Genomic DNA, 20,839 nt, shown 5'->3' with positions numbered 1-20,839 from the left:
AAGCAAATAACCTGTCACATCTGATTGCAAATATACTAAGATCAATGAGCATAAGGAAGGTTTAATGGCAGTTGAAACACTAGAAAAGGACACGAATCACTGGGAATAAGATCTTTTTGAGGGTGTCCTGCCTCACTGAGAAATGTGACTATGACAGTGATAAACGCAATAGAAAGGGAGGTTTCTAGGAATAAAAAGTAAAGCTGGTTCTGCCTGAAATGTTCCTGCTTGAAGCTTCCAATACAACAAAGATCTTTGATTCTCTACCAGTAACTCTGGGAAAGTGGTCGAGCCCCACATTCTAAAGAACTCAATGTTCCCAATTTCTCCAGATGTTCTCGAAACTTCCACTGCTTTGCAAAATAAGCCTCTAGAATTCTAAATTATCCTTTGTTATCTCATCAAAAAGAGCAAGTTGTAAAGGAGCCAGGATTGTCCCGGAATTCTATTTCTAGTGGATCCAGTCTGTTAAATCCTTGACCAAAAATTCCTGGCTAGTGGCCACATTAGGATTCAACAAGTGAAGAAAAGTAGGCTGTGCTGCTTCTCAGTGGAATACAAAGGAGGCTGTATGATGCAACCAGATTATGACTTGCCTTTCATCCTGAGGTCTTTGATACTGATTGTTCCCCTGAGACGCAAGACCTGATCTCTCAACTTCTGTTTAAAAAGTTCCAGAATTAGGACATCCCTGGGACTCTTCGGGACCTCTCAGACCTAGCTGACCTCCTTGAGTATCCTCTTAATCTGTGGTTAGACTTAATCTGTAGATTTCCTTGACCCTTCATTGTTGCCAGCTTCTCCTCAGCAGTGGAACTAAGCTCACAGATCCACAAATGATACCCTAGATCAGTGAATAGACGAGTTCTGAACCAGTGTCATATAAGGTCACTCATAAACCTCTAGCACCAAGTCTGGCTCCGTGTTAGATTCAGATAGACACAAAACCTTCAACAATGTACCAGACCCTGGAAGGTTGACTAGATGTGACAATGTGAAATCTGCAGTTCACAAGTCCTGGAGCTTCTAAGAGGACAGAGAAGATGAGAGGATGGTGACCTCTGGTTAACACGCTGGTACTGAGAGCTATAGATAAAGAAAATCTCGATGTAGGTGATTTCGATCATACAAGCTCTGGACTGCATGTCAGAAATTTCCTGGGGCTAATATTGAAAATCTAGGAGCCAGTGGCCCAATCCAGACAGACTATTTCAGAATAACTTGTGCTGCAGCCTTTGAGATGAATCTGATGCAGACTGCTAGGCAGAAAGATGCCTTGGCTTATAGCTAAGCTTCACCCAACCAACTTTATAAAGCAAGCAGACACATCATTACATTTTCTTGTTTGTTTTTTCTCATCTGATAGCCTGAGTATGAGAGACAAAGCATATACAGGAGTTGCTGACGCAAATACCTGTTCAACAACAGCCCTCCTCCCGAAGATCCACACTCTTTTCACATCTTTGGGCACTGGTTTACCCTCAGCTCTAATGACCTTGCCATGTTGGCATTCACACAGTGGAGGACCTGTTGCAAAACAGCTCTAAAGCTTGAAATCAAACAAACACAATTGGGACATTCACCTTTGCATGTGGCTAACACCCACCTCCAGGATAACAACCCTCTTTTTTCTTCCACTCTGTCCTCTCCTTTCCAACCCATCCAATCTCATGTTTAAGTAATGTTTCCTAAAGTTCTAGGTTACTTGGGGGCAGTTTGGGTTTATGCCTGTTGTTGAGGATTAACTATTAATTACATCCTTTTTCCTTTTCAGAAACATCCAGAGTTGAATGATAAATTACATGGCCACTCAATCAGTGAGCGAATGCTCTCTCTAGAGTGCCCAGTTCCCATGCAAGAGGCTGCATGAACAGCATTTCGAAACAGCAACTGCAGCTGCATCTTCTTAGATAATGAAGGACGGGGAAGAAAAGGAATGCCAGAAGTCAGTGTTTTTCTTCTTCCCTACTCACAATTCCCAATTGTTTCCCCTGTGCCTCAGTTTTATTTCTAGAGCGCAGCCTGCCAGGAATGCAATCAAGCTGTGGAGAGAGATTCTCCACCTGTAGGAGATGACTGCCCAGGCCAGTCACAGCCTCTTCATTTCCATTTATTCCTATCTTAGGGAATTGAAAATACAGCACCTAAAGAATCAATCTCTGTGCTTTCTGAGAAACTGGAGTTAATCCTAGGGGAGATAAAACAAATGTTAGATTAGCTTTGCCAAATAGAATTGTCGAATGTTCTATTCTATATTAAATATATATTCCTAATGCATTCCAAAAAGATTGAGGTTCACATTCAAGAATATAGACCATAGAGCAAGAGAATATAAATTAAGAAAAATGAAACAAAAAAGTAAGGACAGTGGATCAATAGACTGAGGATAATATTGCAAATGCCAATTTCATTCTGTGTGCAGCAGGAAATAAGGATAAAATGACTTCTCACTTAGTTGTTTTCAAGCTATTTTGAAACAATTATGCTGTACATCAGACATGGACAATGTATCATGTCTATTGCACCAATGACATTTAGATAGGTGTAAAAACAAAGCAGTGATGATAATAAGACTAAGTTAACTTGGGATCAGAAGGTACCATCTGCATAAGCAAAGATACAGAGTTAATGCGACCATTGTACATAATCTGTATTGTTGAGAATGTAGGATTCATACCTGCTGATCAATTTAGCAACTTAGTGACCAACTTATATTGACATTTTTGTTGGTTTGGGCAACTTGACTGCACTTCATAGATATATCATGGCTTATATTTCATCTTTCTCACATTCCATAATGACTTACAGCTAAATTCTCTAATGCAGGGCCTTTTCCCTTAGAGCTTTCTGACTAGAATGCTTTTCCCCCCAGGGTTTACAACCTAAATGATAGTAAATGCATTGCTTTTTTAAATTTTTATGGAAGGCTATGAAAATTTTATCACTGACTTCTAGGAAGCAGAAACCTATGAGGAAGATGACTGAAGCTAACTAAATTCTAAAGGATAGACATAAAATTGCCTAAATCAATAATTTTAATAGTCTAACTCTGTAGAGACATAATTGAGATTCATCTCAATGAATATGACCATTTACAGGCTGGGATACAGAGGCAAAGGCTACCCACACACAGTGCAGGTGAGAATGTAACTTGGTGCAGTTTTTTTAAAAGGCTACTTGTCAACAGTTTCTTTTTATTTTTTTATTTTTTATTTTTTTTGAGATGGAGTCTCACTCTGTCACCCAGGCTGGAGAGCAGTGGTGTAACCTTGGCTCACTGCAACCTACGCCTCCATGATTCAAGGGATTCTCCTGCCTCAGCCTCCCGAGTAGCTAGGATTACATGTGCGTGCTACTACACCTGGCTAATTTTTGTATTTTTAGTAGAGCTGGGGTTTCACCATGTTGGCCAGGCTGGTTTCAAAATTCTGACCTCACGTGATCTGCCCACCTTGGCCTCCCAAAGTGCTGAGACTACAGGTGTGAGCCACTGCGCCCAACCAACAGTTTCTTAAAGTTTCATGTACTCTTTGGCCTAGCAATTAAGCTGCCATATAGAAATTATTGCTGAAATTTAAGAAGTCATATTTGCAAGGATGTTTATCATAACATAATACTTTTAATTCCAAAGAGTAGAAATAAAATGTCTACCCCAAGGGACTAATAACAAAAATTCTAGTATATTGCTATCATGGAATACCTAGTTAGTTACAAAAAGGAATGAGATGGATATGTCTGTGCTCATATGGAAAGTTTCACCAAATCAATTACTAAGTGAAAATGTAAAGTTGAGAACAACTTGCATCATTCACCTTTGAATAAAATGTTGTATAATGATTATATACATAAAGTTGTATATTTTAGCATGTGCATAATGTTTTCCCCTCTGGACATGAGTAAAGCGTTACATCTATGGAAAGAGTCCAAAAAGGTGTCAGAGGATTCTGTTGCTTTCCAGTTAATATTTCTATATTACTTGAACATAACTCACATGTGTATGTATTACCAAAGCCCAGAAATGGAAAATTTGCACACTGAAGTTTGAGGAATAAAGGACAGCTTGACTAAAATGACATCAATCCACTTGAAATTTTGCAACCATCTGTGTGAATAAACGTTCTTTAAATACCTCTTGACTTCAACCCACTTCGATTTTGCTTTTGGATTATTTTTTCACTTGGGTTGGTTACTTCCAATTTGGCGTTGATGATCTGATGCCTACTTTTTTACTTGTCTGTGGCAAACAGTTTATCAAGGCTGCTTAATTGACTTTTGCTACTTTCTCCTTGGATTCTGACTGCAGCTATGTTCTGCTTCCAGGTCAGTCCAGTTTGGCTTCAGGTTCTATTCTTCAATACGTCCACTTAAGTCCGGACTCAATTTTCTCACTCTGACAATTTCAGCTAACAAATTCCTAGAATATGTTATCTTACAAAAGAAAGTGGTAAGTAAGCAACTTTCTCAAAGGCATAAATATGCACTGCCATTTAAAAAAATATTTTATCTCTAATTGATAAATAGTAATTATATATATTTAGGGGATACAAGTTGATGTTATTTTATATATATAAAATATATATATGTACGTATACACAAACATTGTGGAATGATATCAAGCTAATTAATATATCCATTATCTCACAAACTTATTTCTTTATAGTGGAAACATTTAAAATCTATTCTTTTAGCATTTTGAAATATACAACACATTATTATTTATCACCACCATGATGTGCAATAGAACACTTGTAATTATGCCTCCTCTCTAACTGAAACTTTGCACACTTTGACCAACATCTTTCCTTTCCCCATTCATCCCCTCACCCCCAGCCTCTGGAAAGCACCATTCTACTCTCTACCTCTAAGAATTTGTCTTTCTTAGATTTCACATATCTATGAGATCATGCAGTATTTTGTCTTTCAGTGCCTGGAATATTTCACTTGGCATAATGTCTTCCAGGTTCACTCATGTTGTCACAAATGATGTGTATTCAAAAGAATTGAAATTAGTTTGTCAAAGAGATATCTGCTCTCCCATGTTTGCTGCAGTATTATTTACAATAGCCAAGATATGGAAGAAACTTAAGTATCCATCAACATATGAATAGATAAAGAAAATGTGGTATATATACACAATGGAATGCCATTCGGACTTTTAAAAAAGAAGACTGTCATTTGTACTGCTATTTTATTTGGATTATAATTCTTAAAAGTTTTTGATCCAGGCACTTTCTGAATTAAAAAAATCTAGAACTGGCACATTTACTGAAACCCTGTAGGCTTCTTAGAACTGGCTATTTACCTCTGCTTCCGACAACTCTGAAAATGTCGGTCTGTTTTTCCAGGATTCCAACCCGCCCTCCCTGCAACTCTCCCAAAAGCTCCTTTAGCTTTTCAAATGTGAAACCAAACATATAGATGTCCATCCCTTTCTCAAATTAGAGAGAAACTAGAAAGGTGCCTTGAAATATCTTAGGGTGAGCACGATTTAGTTTTTGTCTCACTCTCAGTTGGGCAAAAAATGCCCAACATGGAGCCCCAAGGCCAGAGAAAGAGAGTAGATATGGGCAGGAGCCTGTAATCAAGTGCTTAGACCATGTCACCTCTGGGAGAACTCAGAGAGTGAGCAGCTGGTGGACTGGACGCCTCATCTTAGCATTTAAAATAGGAAAGACAGACTATTCTACTCAACACAATATATTCACCCAGGGTCTACAGCCCCCAAATCAGCATCACCTCCTGTTCTAGTTTAAAACCAAATGCCCTATCATAATATCAGACCTTTCTAATCAGAATTTCCACGAGTGGGCCCAAGCTTCTGCATTTCTATCAAGCTCTTTGATGTCTAGGCAGTCAGTGTGGTACCTGACTCACACCATCATCAGAGTCGTCCTTTGAGCTGGTTATCCTTATCCAGCACCAGGCTGAGTCAATCCAATTATAAATACTGCAGAGACAACAAGGATATCTGTTTGCTAGGAATTCCAGAATGGAATATAAGAAGATGGAGCCTCATTTGTAATGAATAATAATTGAACAAATGAATGTAAATAATAATCTTAGCTGGGTCAAGAGATATGCACCAACTGAAAAATAACCTCTGAGGCCCTCAGATGAAATCTTATCTTTAACCTCAAAGGCTCCCTCTTTCAATGTTGCTGCAATGAGACCTCACTTGTCTGGTTGGTTAGTCCTCACTAACAGAAGAGAAGGAACAATGCAGGAAAAGAAAAGTGACATCTGTTTGTACAAGATTTTCTCATGTGATAATGGGTGACTGTGCATTGCTGATATCTGGAGTGGGGGTGGGTGTGGGCAGAGGTTATAGATGTTCTTCTCACACTGACAAATACTGAAAATGGTTAGTGGAAATAATGGGATCAGACTCCCAGAAATCAAGAATGTCCCTTTTACTCCAATGCCTCCACCATAAGCTTTCAGGAGGGAGTCTAAGGCGGTAGGTAGATGGTGAGTCAATCTCTGAATACCCCAGTTGTGACACATATCTCAACCCAATGAGATCCAGGGCTGGAGTGTAGATTTCCCAATCCCTGAGTAAGGGATTAGGGAAAATACTGTTATTTTTATTTCTGGTATGCTTTGGACAGGTATTTATCCTACTTTGGGAAAATCAGTGAGTGTATATCCCCTACCAAACCGTCTACCACACGAGGCTACGGAAACAGAATGCCCAGTTTTGAAGTGCTTGGCTCTGCCTCCAGTACTCCAATAAAGACTGATATGCAGCAGCAGGTCCAAGGGTCATGTGCCATCTGGGATGTGATGACCCCTTTTCCTGAGCCCATGTTCAACTTGAGGTCTTTCTTCTATTACTTTAAACATATCCATGGGAAAGAACGGACTCACAGTACCTATCCCCCAGGTGCAAGATTTTAATGAATCTTTGCAGTCAAGATTAGAGTATTTATGCCTAAACTTCGATTTCTCCTATGTTAAGTAATGGACCAAATACATTCAGCAATATCCAATATACGTGATGGCTTCATCCCCAGGAAACAGGACTACACATCTAAAATCAATTTTAAAACTAAAAACAGAAAGAGGGTAAAGCATATTTGGAGAATATTACAAGGTGTTTAAATACGCAAAGCTAGCCAAAGCACACACTTTTCACTTTTTTGAGGATAAAGGCTTTCAGATTAGAATATGCTTTAAACTGTACAGGTGGCAAGAAAAGGATTTGAATTTCACTTCCTCTAGTGCATTCTAGAGATGCATGTCAAAGCCCTCCGTATGCTTATATTGAATCAGACTTAGAAGGAAAACCAGAATAGTGAAGTAGATAAAAACACAGAATAATCCCTTATGTAATCAACAGTTACACATATTACTTTCATAAACCCTTTATATCCTGTCAATTAGTTTTTATCAGGACTTTTTGGAGTATCATTTATAAATAAAGAAAACAAAGCTTATTCAAGTTAAATAATTGGCTTAATTTGTACAAAAATTGAAATCAAGTTTTATAGTTCTAAATCCCAAAGACTTCTTCATTGGACTTCCCACTCAATTACTGATTTGCCAGGTAGCCTCAGCAAATTACTCCTTATAGGTCTTACTTGTAAAAACAGCAGCTGGATTATAGAATCTTTAATTAAGGCTAGTCATAGCAGGTATGGTGCCCAGGATTCTGTTTATTACAGGGCTCACTTTCCTTCTACTTTGCCATAAACTGCTCTCCTGAATGAACAGCAGTGGGGGAAAGTATCCACAAGAGGCACCACCCAAACTCTTTCCCATTTCAAGATATTTTTCAGTCCAATATCCAAACTGGAACCCATCATTTTCATTAATGAAAGGGGCCATCAGTGTGTCATTCCACATGTGCTCATCATTTGTCTTGTTTTGACCAATGTCCTGTTTTGAAGCTAATACAACCAGTCACACTATCACTTATAAAAGAAAACCTCCAGAAGATATGCATTTTATAGTGCAAAACAATGCAAAAAACAACAACAACAATCTCTGTTGATCTAGTCAATACCAACATGCCCAACTGACTAAACTGAGCACACCACTGCCAATCACATCAATGCCTCTACTTTTATACTGACTATTCCTTTGGGAAAATCAATCTTGAAATCTCTGTTATTTAGAATAAGACATAGGATTCCTAGAAGAAGTGTACAACAATCTGCATAACCTTTCCTCCATTTTATACTGTCATTGTATCATGTAATGTAAGTCATTGTCATATAGGGTTTCTAGAATTTTACACTAACAGAGAATGTTGGTTTCAGAAGCTTACCTGAGGGAATTAGAAAACTGACGGCACATGCCATGCAAACACCCACAGACCACGGCTGCTCTTGAAGTACACTGTTGAAGTAACTCTCCTAATGCACGTCCAAAATTTCAAATCTCTATCCTCCTGCTGGGGACCCTAAGGGTGTATATGGGATGGGGCAGGTGGGAGTGGGTGGGAAAGGCTGGCAGCGGATAGCGGTTATCACCATTCTGGAACTGGACACAGCAGCAAGAAAAAGGCACTTACTTGCTAGGAAGCGACAGGTCTCCACCAGTGCCTGAGGGAAACTTCAGGAGCAGGGCTCCTTGGAGCCCTTTCCTCCTCCTGGGCTTCTCTTTCTCCACGGATCTCTCGGGTTTTCTGAGCTCTAGTTGCACAGAAGCTGCTGCTAGGCTGGCGTCTGCCCTCACCAGCTGTGGCTCTGCAGTAAATGGGCCCCACTAAATGGCCATTTAGACACCGACTCACTGGGGCGACTCTCCAGCCACTGACCCAGAGACCCCTCCTACCCAGATGTCCAGTGGAGCCGCACCCGCTGCTTGGAAGCTGTTTTTGTCTCCTTTCCACTCCTCCCTCGCCTCTCCCAGCCACTCCACTCTCTCCCCCGCCCTCATCTCCAGGCCAGTGCGCGACTTCAGCATTCAGATCGGGCGTGGGCGGGTGATATTGACAGAGACCTGCTGCAGATGCAGTAACAGCAGCAGCTGTGGCGTCTCCTCCAGCAGCTGCCGAGAAGGGAGGGAGAAGAGGAGCGCGGGGGGTGGGGGGGCGGGAGTTGATGAAGAGGGGTAGAGGGGAGGGCCTGCAGAGCGTGAAGGGGCTAGGGAACATCCAAGGAGGAGAGGAAAAGGAGCAGCGCGGTGCAGCTAAGTTGAGGGGGAAGAGAGAGTGAAAATGAGGGAGAGGAGAGGAAGACAGAAAACTCTGGTTCTTTAACCTCCAGTTGTATTCTCTTTGCCCTTGCCTAGGTGCCCCAGCAGAACTTAGAGGGGCAATTGTCAGCCTGCAGCGTTCAAATCTGGACATTGCTGTAGTTAAGAGTTTGTAATCCTGTTGTGTGAGTATGTGTGTAGCTGTTTTTAGGAAAGAGTCAAGAGTCAGCTGGGGCTGCGTTTTACTCTGGATCTCTTTCCCACTCTAGTGATTTGAAACACGAGGGACAGAGGAAAAATTACGTCTATTTTAGAAAACTGCGGCAATACAGTGTAGTTTGGGAGTGAAGGCAAGAGGGGTTGGACCTTCTTCCCAAAGGCCACACCATAGAACCTTCATTTTGTAACCCTATTTTATGCACACATCACATCACTTACTTCAAAAATATATCAGCATATGTCTCTGAATGGTAAGAACTTCTTAAGATTTTAACTCAATACCCTGGTCACATCTATAATTAACAATAATTATTTTGTAGTATCAAACATTCACTTGATTTCTTTTTAATGGACAATTGACTGCCTGCAGGCTTCTCTTCTCCACACTCTGATGATGCAAATGAATTTTCTAGAGCATAAAATTTTCCCTTAGAGCAGTCTGACACATATATCCCTTTTCACCCCGTAAAATTCTACACACCTTTCCGTACATTCAAACACAATATAAATTTAATGAACTTAATAATATCAAATATTTCAAAGTTTAAATGTAATATTTAAAATAAATAAAAAGAAGTACTGCTTTTTATAATATGTAATGAACAGGCAGTTGATCCCAAGTTATTGTACAAACCAATCATATAAACGAGAGGCAAATAGATGGGAAACTAACGGTGTTCGTTTATATTCTGAGTTGGCTAGCCATTTTCTTGTTTTGGAACAAATATTTGTTTCGGGACAAATATTTGGCACTACAGTTATATAATGGTTATGTAATATTACCAGGTTGGATCTGAAAAGTTTTGGCAATTATCGTGCCCCTAATAATGAGCTGAGGATCCTTCCTCCCCCATTGAGTTTCTCGGCAGGAAGAACTATGTAGTGGAGGGTCTGTTTTCAACATTTCTGCCTTAGGAACTTTATAAGCATATTTCTAAACTCTACTTTCTAAGTATTATTCAGCAGGTGGGAGCTCTAGACCCCACATACTCTCCCGTGTCAGGAGAGAAGCTGGCTGTATCACACCACACCTGAACCAGATACGCCACTGTGGGCGTTAGCTTCCTTTCAGTCTGTTTAAATGGGAGCTGTTTATTGTGACCTCAGAGATGTCAGTGTCAGAAGTGTGGATGGACCCGATGTTTTAATTCTCAAAAAAGTCTCTACATCCAGAGTTGACGAAACTCTGTATAAAAAAGAACAAGCAAACAACTCTCCCAAAACACTCAAACGAACCCAAAACTCTTCCTTTGGAGATATGTTCTCTAGTTGCATCATCTTTTTCTACCTGGCTACATGGTAGCCATCATGTTCTGCCTTTATGGACACTCTTATTTATTAAGAATTTATTCTGTGGTTGACAGTCTTTCCCTCCATTCAAACTCTTGCTTTCCTTCTTAAAAACTTTCTCATCCATTTGAATACCAACAATTATTTGGATGAAGCATCCAAAAGCCTAACTTCTGATTTCATCCTTAATGGATTATCTTCTTCTCCACATCATTTCTGCTATCAATTCCCACTTTCACAATTTGAATCCTATCATAGTTAGCAACTGCTTTGTATTTCTTCTTAGCGCTTACCTGGCATGTGAAATAGCTATTGCTTGTATGTTTATTTTCTGTCTTGTTCCACTAGAATGCATTCTGCATGACAGCTGAGACTTGTTTATTCCCTGCTTTACAATAGTGCTTGTAAGAGAGGATGTAGTAGAGTAGGTACCCAGTATATTTGCTAAAGCATTGAGCATCATTCATGACCTAATCCACTCTATGCTTTGTGGGAAAAGGTGGAGATTCACTATAGGAATAGACCATAGATCACATGTAATCTAAAGAACATGAGAATTGTTTGTTGGTCTGTTTCATTCTTAAAACCTGGTGCTTGGATGCTTTAAAGCTGCTATAATATATAGGTGTGAGAATTTCCCCTGGTTTCGGAATCTTGATATAAAGCATGGGCCTGCCTGGAAAGAAATGGTAAAAATAAGAAAGTCCAGTCCTGTCTATGGGGAATACCAAGGGACGCAGAGAAATAAAGCACTCTGCCTCAAACCTAAGCTATTTTTGATAACAGCCATTCTAACATGTGTGAGGTGATAGCTCATTCTGACATTATCAAAAAGATGAATGATAACAAGTGTGGGTGAGGATGTGGAGAAAAGAGAACCCTGTACAGTGTTGGTGGGAATGTAAGTTAGTACAGCCATTTTGGAAAATAGTAAACTCAAAAAACTAAAAATAGAATTACCATATGATCTAGCAATCCCACTCCTGGGTATATATCCAAAGGAATTTAAATTTCTATGTCAAAAGGATAGTTGCAGTTCCATTTTAATTCAGCATTATTCACAGTAGCCAAGATATGGAAGCAACCTAAATGTTTATTGCTGGATAACTAGGTAAAGAGATGTGGTATACATTCAAAATTAAGTACCATACAGCCTTTACAAAGAAGGAAATTCCATCATTCAAGACAAGGTGGTATTAGCGTACATTATGTTAAATTAAATAATCCAGGCACCTAATGATAAATGCCACATGATCTCACTTATATGTGGAACTAAAAAAGTCAATCTCATATAAACAGAGAGTAGAAAGGTGGTCTCTAGGGGCTTGGTTGGGAAGGGGAGGAAGAAGGAAATAGAAAATGTTGATCAAAGAGTACAAAGTCTCAGTTAGAATGAATGAATACATTTTAGTGATCTATTGCATTGCATGGTGACTACAGCTAAAAATAACATATTGTATATTTGAAAATTGCTTAAAGAATAGATTTTTTAACAGTCTCACTACAAAAAAAGGATAAGCTGGTGAGACAATGGATATGTTAATTAGCTTGATTCAATTTTTTACAATGAATATACAAATCAAAGCATTACAGTGTACCCCATATACACAATTATTTATTAATTTAACATAAAGTAAAATAAAATAAAATGCAAAAAAGGGAGCTGTGCTTCTTAGAATGCATTCAGAAGGTAGAAGATCTAGACCCAGATATTCTCCCTTGTCAAGACAGAAATCTCCTCTATCACACTGCACTTGAACCAGATAGGCCCTGGGAGACTTTACTTTCCTTTTAGCCCATTTAAATAAGGGTTGTTTATTCTTACCTCAAACATATCAGTGTCAAGAGTGTGAATGGATACTTCCCATAGCCTTATTATAGGATAATATAAAATAGAGACTGATTTTAGATCACTGTCACAATGGAAGCCTAGATTTATTAAGATGAATATAATGTGAATCATATTGTAGAATCGTGTCTTTCTGAATCATTTGAATTTTATGATTTTTTATTTTATTTTATTTTATTTTATTTTTTGAGACAGAGTCTGGCTCTGTCACCCAGGCTCGACTGCAGTAGTGTGATCTCAGCTCACTGCAACCTCCACCTCCCAGGTTCAAGCAATTCTCCCGCCTCAGCCTCCCAAGTAACTGGGATTACAGGCATGTGCCACCATGCCTCACTAATTTTTGCATTTTTAGTAGAGAAGGGGTTTCACCACATTGACCAGGCTGGTCTTGAACTCCTCACCTCAATTGATCCACCCTCCTTGGCCTCCCAAACTGCTGGGGTTACAGGCGTGAGCCACCATGCCTGGCCTTTTATGATTCTTAATACTTCATATATTCTTTTGCAAATGCAGGTTATCTTTTCAAGTGCAATGGGCAATATCGCTGGCAAATACCTATTATCTTTTATTAATTTTTTTAAAATAATACATTTAGGGGCTACAAGTGCAGATGTCTTATATGGATTGTGTTGAAGTCTGGGCTTTTAGTGTACCCCTCACTTGAGGCAATTTTCAACCCTCGCTCCTTCCCACATTCCCACCTTTTGTAGGCTCCAATGTCTCTTATTCCACTCTGTGTCTATATGTACCTATTGTTTAGCTCCCACTCATAAGAACATGTAGAAATACATATTATTTGTTCTTTTCAGTTTCTTATCATCCTTACATGCCTACACAAACACAGTACTGCCCAGAATCAGTTTCTTGTCATTGTTTTTATGTGTACAACATTCAACTTATGATTCTAACTATTAATACTTATGTGTTTGAGTTCCTTGGAATTGCTCTAGAAAATCTTGCCACAATCTTCAACCCTGTCCTAAGTTCCAGAACTATAAGAATCTGTACCTGATCAGTGAAAAAAAAAAAAACTGTAAAGAGCTGTTTGCAAATAATAGAGGAGAAAAGTAAACAACTTGTTTTTTAGGGATTCTCAGAAATGAAAGAACAGGTCATAGATGATAAGAGTCACTTGGACCTCTCTACAAAAAATAGACAAAATCCCTTCTAGACTATTGATAATTCATTGATAAATTTCTAAACTGGTTTCAATTTTTCTAAGATATATACATAGACACATTATCCCAGTTCTACTTTTCAAATATGTTCCAACGTCAGGCATAGTCAATACAAATCTTAGAAAAAAAAAGTCAATTTAACATTAGAAATCAGCAGAGAAAATATGTCAAATATCTCATTGACAAAACACATTCATAATATAAGTTGGACATTTTATGCCTATATTATTTAATACTTTTTGTTCCCTAAAACAGATTCCAAAAATCATAGGAACATCTGGAGTTTGTGTTCAAAATGTTCCTGACCATAATACATTCCATTACCAATTTCATGTCCAAAAATTCTGTCTCAAGTAATTCCCAGCCAGGCTTGGCAGAAGCCCAGGATAGTATATTTTCAAGCGAAAAAATAAAATACAATTACACAGATAATTACAAAGTTGTAATCTGTCACTTATGTGAAAGTCCCGTTGTTACTTGTGTGCATATACATGAAATAGTTGAATATGTGCATGCCATGCACAAAAGTCAGAATGGACTGCTGTAATAAAAAAAAAAACCTAAAATAACAGTGGCTTAAATGAAACAAAAGCTTATTTCTCTCAAACCTATCATTCCAGATATAAGCAGTCCAGGGCTACAAAATACAAAGGAATTAGGATATTTTCAATCTTGTTGATTTTTCTACCTCTAGTGGACAACCCCCACTTGCATGAATGAAGATGGATTAACAACACTTTTACATTCCAGGCAGTGGAAAAATAGAATAGAGGAAACCAGAAGCATTAATTAATATGTTCTTGAGTTCATATCTTGTTGGCCAGAACTTAACCCCAAAGACAAAACTGGTTGCAAGGAAAGATGAGTAATGTCATATTCATTTTGGTGCCTATTTCAAGAGCTAAAAATTGAGGTTTCTAATAAGGTAGATAAAGGTAACAATAAGTTTGGGGGGATGACTAACACTTCTGTCATGCCATGTCTGTGTCTACAGTTGACATTCTGTTTGGACTGGATACCCCTGCTGAATTAGGAAAAATGTTGTGACTTCCAAAGATTTTAGAACTTCCAAAAATATAATCAAATTTACCAATAAACCTTTCTTCCAACCTAAATTAGAATTATCCAGCAAGGAATTCATATTGAAGGACAAGCAATTGAATAGTATAATAATAGATTCTAGTTTATTTCCTCAAATTCACTAGGTTTCACAGTTATATTATTTCATTCATTTCTACCACTTTGTGTTTGGTTTAATAATAAAACACAGCTCAAAATTTTTCTCACATATTTTCCCCTTCCCCAATTATTTAAGAGAAGTCAAACAAAACCCAGAAATTCCTAACTACATTTTCAGTGAAACTATGAAACATCTGTAACATCAAAACATACAATATTAAACAGAATGTAGATGGAAAAATTAAAAATTATTTAGTAAAGTAAAACAAAGAAAGTCTAACTTAATTGTCTGTGAAAAGTGAAACTGGTAAGAATCAAGCTAATTCTATGTCAGTCCTTGAAAAGACATGGTTATTTTGCAATTGGACAAGTTTGGATGCTGAAAACAGAAAGTTGTTTGAAAATCTTTAGACCACCAGAAGGCCAGCTCCAACTCATCCTGACTACTGCTCTCATCCTCTACTTAAGGTGAGAAGTGTGTTCTCTAGAAAATTTGCATTATAGAGTCTTGAAATCTGAGGTATTAAACACAGAAGATGAAGAGAAGTGCTGCCCTGGGAACAGGAACATTAAAAATTTTGTATTCCAAATGATGACATTCTTCCCCTCACTCCAGGTTCTTTCCCTTACTCAGAACCCAGAAATCCGGTCCCCATATTTTATATTTCAGAAGGGCTGTTCTAAAGTCTTCCTCTGAAAAACCTGACCTGACCCATAGGGTAGACCCACTGACATTGGCATTTTAGTGTCCTCAACAAAAAAGTTAACTGATTACAGGCTCATCCTAGAATAAAGCCTTCTAGTCCTCAAGATTTACTTCCTCAACTCCCAAACATATGCATAAATGCATAGAGTATCCTGTTGGTTTCTTAGTGATCACTAAACAAGAATCATTGGATATTTGAGGAATGCCTTCAGCATGGCAGAGAAAAATTGAAACAAACTTATTGAAGAAAGTGATTCAGTGGAGGTAGAGATAGTAAGGCACAGAAGAAAATTCAAACATAATATGATCAATATGAGAAATAAGAGAGGTATATTTATAAAGCAAGAAGATGATGCCATATTTTAAAGGAACAGAATAGAAAAACACTGTATGATCTCACTTATATGTGGAATCTAAAAAGCACCACCTCATTGAAGCAGAGTATAAAACTGTGGTTTCCAACAGCTGGGACATAGCAGAAATAAGGAGAGGAGATGCAGGTAAAAGGCACAAACTTTCAGCTATAAGATGAATAAATTTTAGGGATCTTGTGTACAGCATGATGACTACAATCAGTAATATTTTATTTTTTTTGTCAGAATTTGCTGAGAGTATATCTTAAGTGTCCTCACCACAAACACACACCCACACAAATAGTAATTATGTGTAATGATGAATGTGTTGATTAATTTGACCATGGTAATTATTATAGAATATATACATATGTTAAATGATCTCATTGTACACCTTGAATACATGTAATTTTATTTCTCAATTAAACCTCAATAAAGCTAAAACATAAACAGTATATGAAAGAGCTCTTGGAAATTTAATCTATGAGAGCTTATTATTATTATTATTAAATGGTTTGGTAATAAAATTATGGAAATTATCAAGAATGTATGGGAAAAAAGGACAAAGAGATGGACATTTAACTTTAAAGTGAAGAAATGTGACAAATCCTACTTCTGCCAGGTGATCAAGGTCAGCATCAACAGTCATAAATCATATTGATTGTATGTCCCTTTGATATATGATATCATGAAAATTGCACTTTACCTCTGTGATATATCTCCAAAATCCTGTATCACCAGACCAATAATGACGGAAACATCAGACAAATTCCAACAGAAGAACAACCTACAATATACCCAGTACTCTTCAAAACTGTTAAAGAAATCAAAACAAGGAAAGTTTAGGAAATATCCATGTCCAAAAGGAGCCTAAGGATATGACAACTAAATGTAATATGGCAAGCTGAGTAGGATCCTAGAACAGAGAAAGGACATCAGGTAAAAACCAAAGAGATCTGAATTAACCATGTACTTTAGTTAATAATTATGTCTTGACATCGTTTTATTGATTGCAACAAATGTACTCTATTAATGTAAAATGTTAATAATAGAGTAAATTGTGTGTATATCTTGGGGGGTATACGGGTACTCTTTGTAATATTGACTCGATTTTTTGCTAAATTTAAAACTTCTCTAAAAAGTAAAGTCTATTATTTAATTTTTTTTAAAGTCCTGTTAGTGTAGGCAAGACTCATTGATAGATTCTAAGATCAGTGAAAGAAAGTATTTGCACAATCTCAAAGAATCTAGTTATAGGATAGATATTCATTACAAAGGGGAAAATAGTAACTTTATAATAGATTATCCTAACAAAGGCCAACATAATCAAATGACCAAAGTTAATATCACCAATAATAAGACTTCAGGTACCATGTTTCTCCTGATATAATTCACTGAAAAGGCATCAATATCATTTCTGTGGTATTTTCCCAAATATGCATATAATTCAATATAAACAGGAGAATACATCAGAGCAGCTCAAATTAAGGAATATTCCACAAAATAATTGGTCCTTCCTCTTCAAAGTGTCAAGGTTTTGAAAGGCAAAGAAAGACCAAGGAACAGTCATGGATTATAGGAGACTAAGGCAATATAACAATTAAATATAGCATGGAACTCTGAAACAGATCTTTTTTTTTTCATTGCTCGTTTCTATCAAACATTTATTTTATTTTATTTTACATTTTATTTTAAGCTCTGGGATACATGTGCAGTATGTGCAGGTTTGTTACATAGATATACATGTGCCATGGTGGTTGGGTGCACCTATCAACCTGTCACCTAGGTTTTAAGCCCCACATGCATTAGGTATTTGTCCTAATGCTCTCCCTCCCCTTGCTCCCCATCCTCTGACAGCCCAGATTGTGACGTTCCCCTCCCTGTGTCCATGTGTTCTCATTGTTCGCCTCCCACTTATGAGTGAGAAGATGTGGTGCTTCGTTTTCTGTTCCTGTGTTAGTTTGATCAGAATGATGGCTTCCAGCTTCATTCATTACCCTGCAAAGGACATGAGCTCATTCTTTTTAATGGCTGCATAGTATTCCATAGTGTATATGTGCCCCATTTTCTTTATCCAGTCTATCACTGATGGGCATTGGGGTTGGTTCCAATCTTTGTTATTGTAAATAGTACTGCAATAAACATACATGTGCGTGTGTCTTTATAGTAGAATGATTTATAATGTTTTGGGTATATACACAGTGATTAGATTGCTGGGTTAAATGGTATTTCTGGCTCTAGATCCTTGAAGAACCACCACACTGTCTTGCATGATGGTTGAACTAATTTGCATTCCACCAACAGTGTAAAAGAGTTCCTAATTCTCCACAGTGCTGCCAGCATCTGTTGTTCCCTGACTTTTTAATGATCATTCTTCTAACTGGCATGAGATGATATCTCACTGTGATTTTGATTTGCATTTCTCTAATGACCAGTGATGATGATCTTATTTTTATATGTTTGTTGGTCGCATAAATGTCTTCTTTTGAGAAGCGTCTGTTCATATCCATTGCTCACTTTTTGATGGGGTTGTTTTTTTCTTGTAAATTTGTTTAAGTTCCTTGTAGATTCTGGACATTAGATCTTTGTCAGATGGATAGACTGTAAAACTTTTCTCCCATTCTGTAGGCTGCCTGTTCACTCTGATGATAGTTTCTTTTGCTGTGCAGAAGCTCTTTAGTTTAATTAGATCTCATTTACCAATGTTGGCTTTTGTTGCAATTGCTTTTGGTGTTTCAGTCATGAAGTCTTTGCCCATGCATATGTCCTGAGTGGTATTGCGTAGGTTTTCTTCTAGGGTTTTTATGGTTTTAGGTTTCACATTTAAGTCTTTAATCCACCTTGAGTTAATTTTTGTATATGGTGTAAGGAAAGGGGTCCGGTTTCTGTTTTCTGCATATGGCTACCCAGTTTTCCCAACATAATTTATTAAATAGGGAATCCTTTTCCCATTGCTTGTTTTTGTCAGGTTTGTCGAAGATCAGATGGTTATAGATGTGTGGTGTTATTTATGAGGTCTCTGTCCTGTTTCATTGGTTTATATATCTGTTTTGGTACTAGTAACATGCTGTTTTGGTTACTGCAGCCTTGTAGCATAGTTTGAAGTTAGGCAGCGTGATGCCTCCACCTTTGTTGTTTTTGCTTAGGATTGTGTTGGTTATACGGGCTCTTTTTTGGTTCCATATGAAATGTAAAGTAATTTTTTTCTAATTCTGCAAAAATAGTCAATGGTACCTTGATGGGAATGGCATTGAATCTATAAATTACTTTGGGCAGTATGGCCATTTTCATGATATTGATTCTTCCTATCCATGAGCATGGAATTTTTTTTCATTTGTTTGTGTCCTCTTTTATTTCCTTGTGCAGTGGTTTGTAGTTCTGCTTGAAGAGGTCCTTCACTCAGGGAAGGTGCTTGTAAGTTGTATTCCTAAGTATTTTATCCTCTTTGTAGCGATTGTGAATGGGAGTTTACTCATGATTTGGCTCTTTGCTTGTCTATTATTGGTGTATAGGAATGCTTGTGATTTTTGCACATTGATTTTGTATCCTGAGATTTTGCTGAAGTTGCTTATCAGCTTAAGTAATTTTTGGGCTGAGATAATGGGGTTTTCTAAATATATATCATGTCATCTGAAAACAGAGACAATTTGACTTCCCCTCTTTCTATTTGAATACCCTTTATTTATTTCTCTTGCCTGAAGTTCTGCCCTGGCCAGAACTTCCAATACCATATTGAATAGGAGTGGTGAGTGAGGGCAGCCTTGTCTTGTGCCAGTTTTCAAAGGGAATGCTTCCAGCTTTTGTCCATTCAGTATGATATTGGCTATGGGTTTGTCACAAATAGCTCTTATTATTTTAAGATATGTTCCATCAATACCTAGTTTATTAAGTTTTTAGCATGAACAGATGTTGAATTTTATCAAAGGCTTTTTCTGCGTCTACTGAGATTATCATGTGGTTTTTGCCCTTGGTTCTGTTTATGTGATGGATTCCATTTATTGATTTGCATATGTTGAACCAGGCTTGCATCCCAGGGATGAAGTCAATTTGATAGTGGTGGATAAGCTTTTTGATGTGCTGCTGGATTTGGTTTTCCAGTATTTTATTGAGGATTTTTGCATTGATGTTCATCAGGGATATTGGCCTGAAATTTTCTTTTTTTGTTGTGTCTCTCCCAGGTTTTGGGATCAGGATGATGCTGGCCTCATAAAATGAGTTAGGAAGGAGTCTTTTTCTTTTGTTTGGAATAGTTTCAGAAGAAATGGTACCAGCTCCTCTTTGCACCTCTGGTAGAATTTGGCTCTGAATCTGTCTGGTCCTGGACTTTTTTTGGTTGGTAAGCTATTAATTACTGCCTCAATTTCAGAACTTGTTATTGGTCTAGGATTCGACTTCTTCCTGGTCTAGTCTTGCGAGGATGTATGTGTCCAGGAATTTATCCATTTCTTCCAGATTTTCTAGTTTATTTGCATAGAGTTGTTTGTAGTATTCTCTGATGGTAGTTTGAATTTCTGTGGGATCAGTGGTGATATCTCCTTTATCATTTTTTGTTGTGTCTATTTGATTCTTCTCTCTTTTCTTCTTTATTAGTCTAACTAGTGGTCTCTTTTGTTAATCTTTTCCAAAACCCAGCTCCTGGATTCATTGATTTTTGAAGGGATTTTATGTCTCTATCTCCTTCAGTTCTGCTCTTATCTTAGTTATTTCTTGTCATCTGCTGGCTTTTGAATTTGTTTGCTCTTGCTTTTCTAGCTCTTTTAATTGTGATGTTCTGAAGTCAGTTTCAGATCTTTCCAGCTTTCTGAAGTGGGCATTTAGTGCTATTTCCCTGTTAATGCTGCTTTTGCTGTGTCCCAGAGATTCTGGTACGTTGTATCTTTGTTCTCATTGGTTTCAAATAATTCCATTATTTCTGCCTTAATTT

At 37.7% G+C, this 20,839-nt stretch overlaps 1 protein-coding gene across 2 annotated transcripts in view; it reads right to left on the bottom strand.

Moving 5' to 3' along the window:
• The window catches only part of SCN7A (sodium voltage-gated channel alpha subunit 7), a 93,838-nt gene extending 85,083 nt beyond the window's left edge, over positions 1-8,755 (bottom strand). The window contains exon 1 of one of the 2 annotated variants that reach the window (XM_012496284.2): positions 8,516-8,755. The gene's annotated coding sequence lies outside the window, so the exon portion shown is untranslated. Of the gene's footprint in view, positions 1-1,414; positions 1,531-8,515 lie in introns of those variants that run through there. The other variant, XM_003266196.3, reaches the window with a different exon arrangement.
• Between the last annotated feature and the right edge of the window lie 12,084 nt (positions 8,756-20,839).

Source organism: Nomascus leucogenys, chromosome 17 (genome assembly GCF_006542625.1).
Source record: "Nomascus leucogenys isolate Asia chromosome 17, Asia_NLE_v1, whole genome shotgun sequence".
Taxonomy (NCBI): Eukaryota; Metazoa; Chordata; class Mammalia; order Primates; family Hylobatidae; genus Nomascus; species Nomascus leucogenys.
The sequence above is the reverse complement of the archived record's forward strand: the minus strand, read 5'-3'. Positions and strand labels throughout refer to the sequence as shown.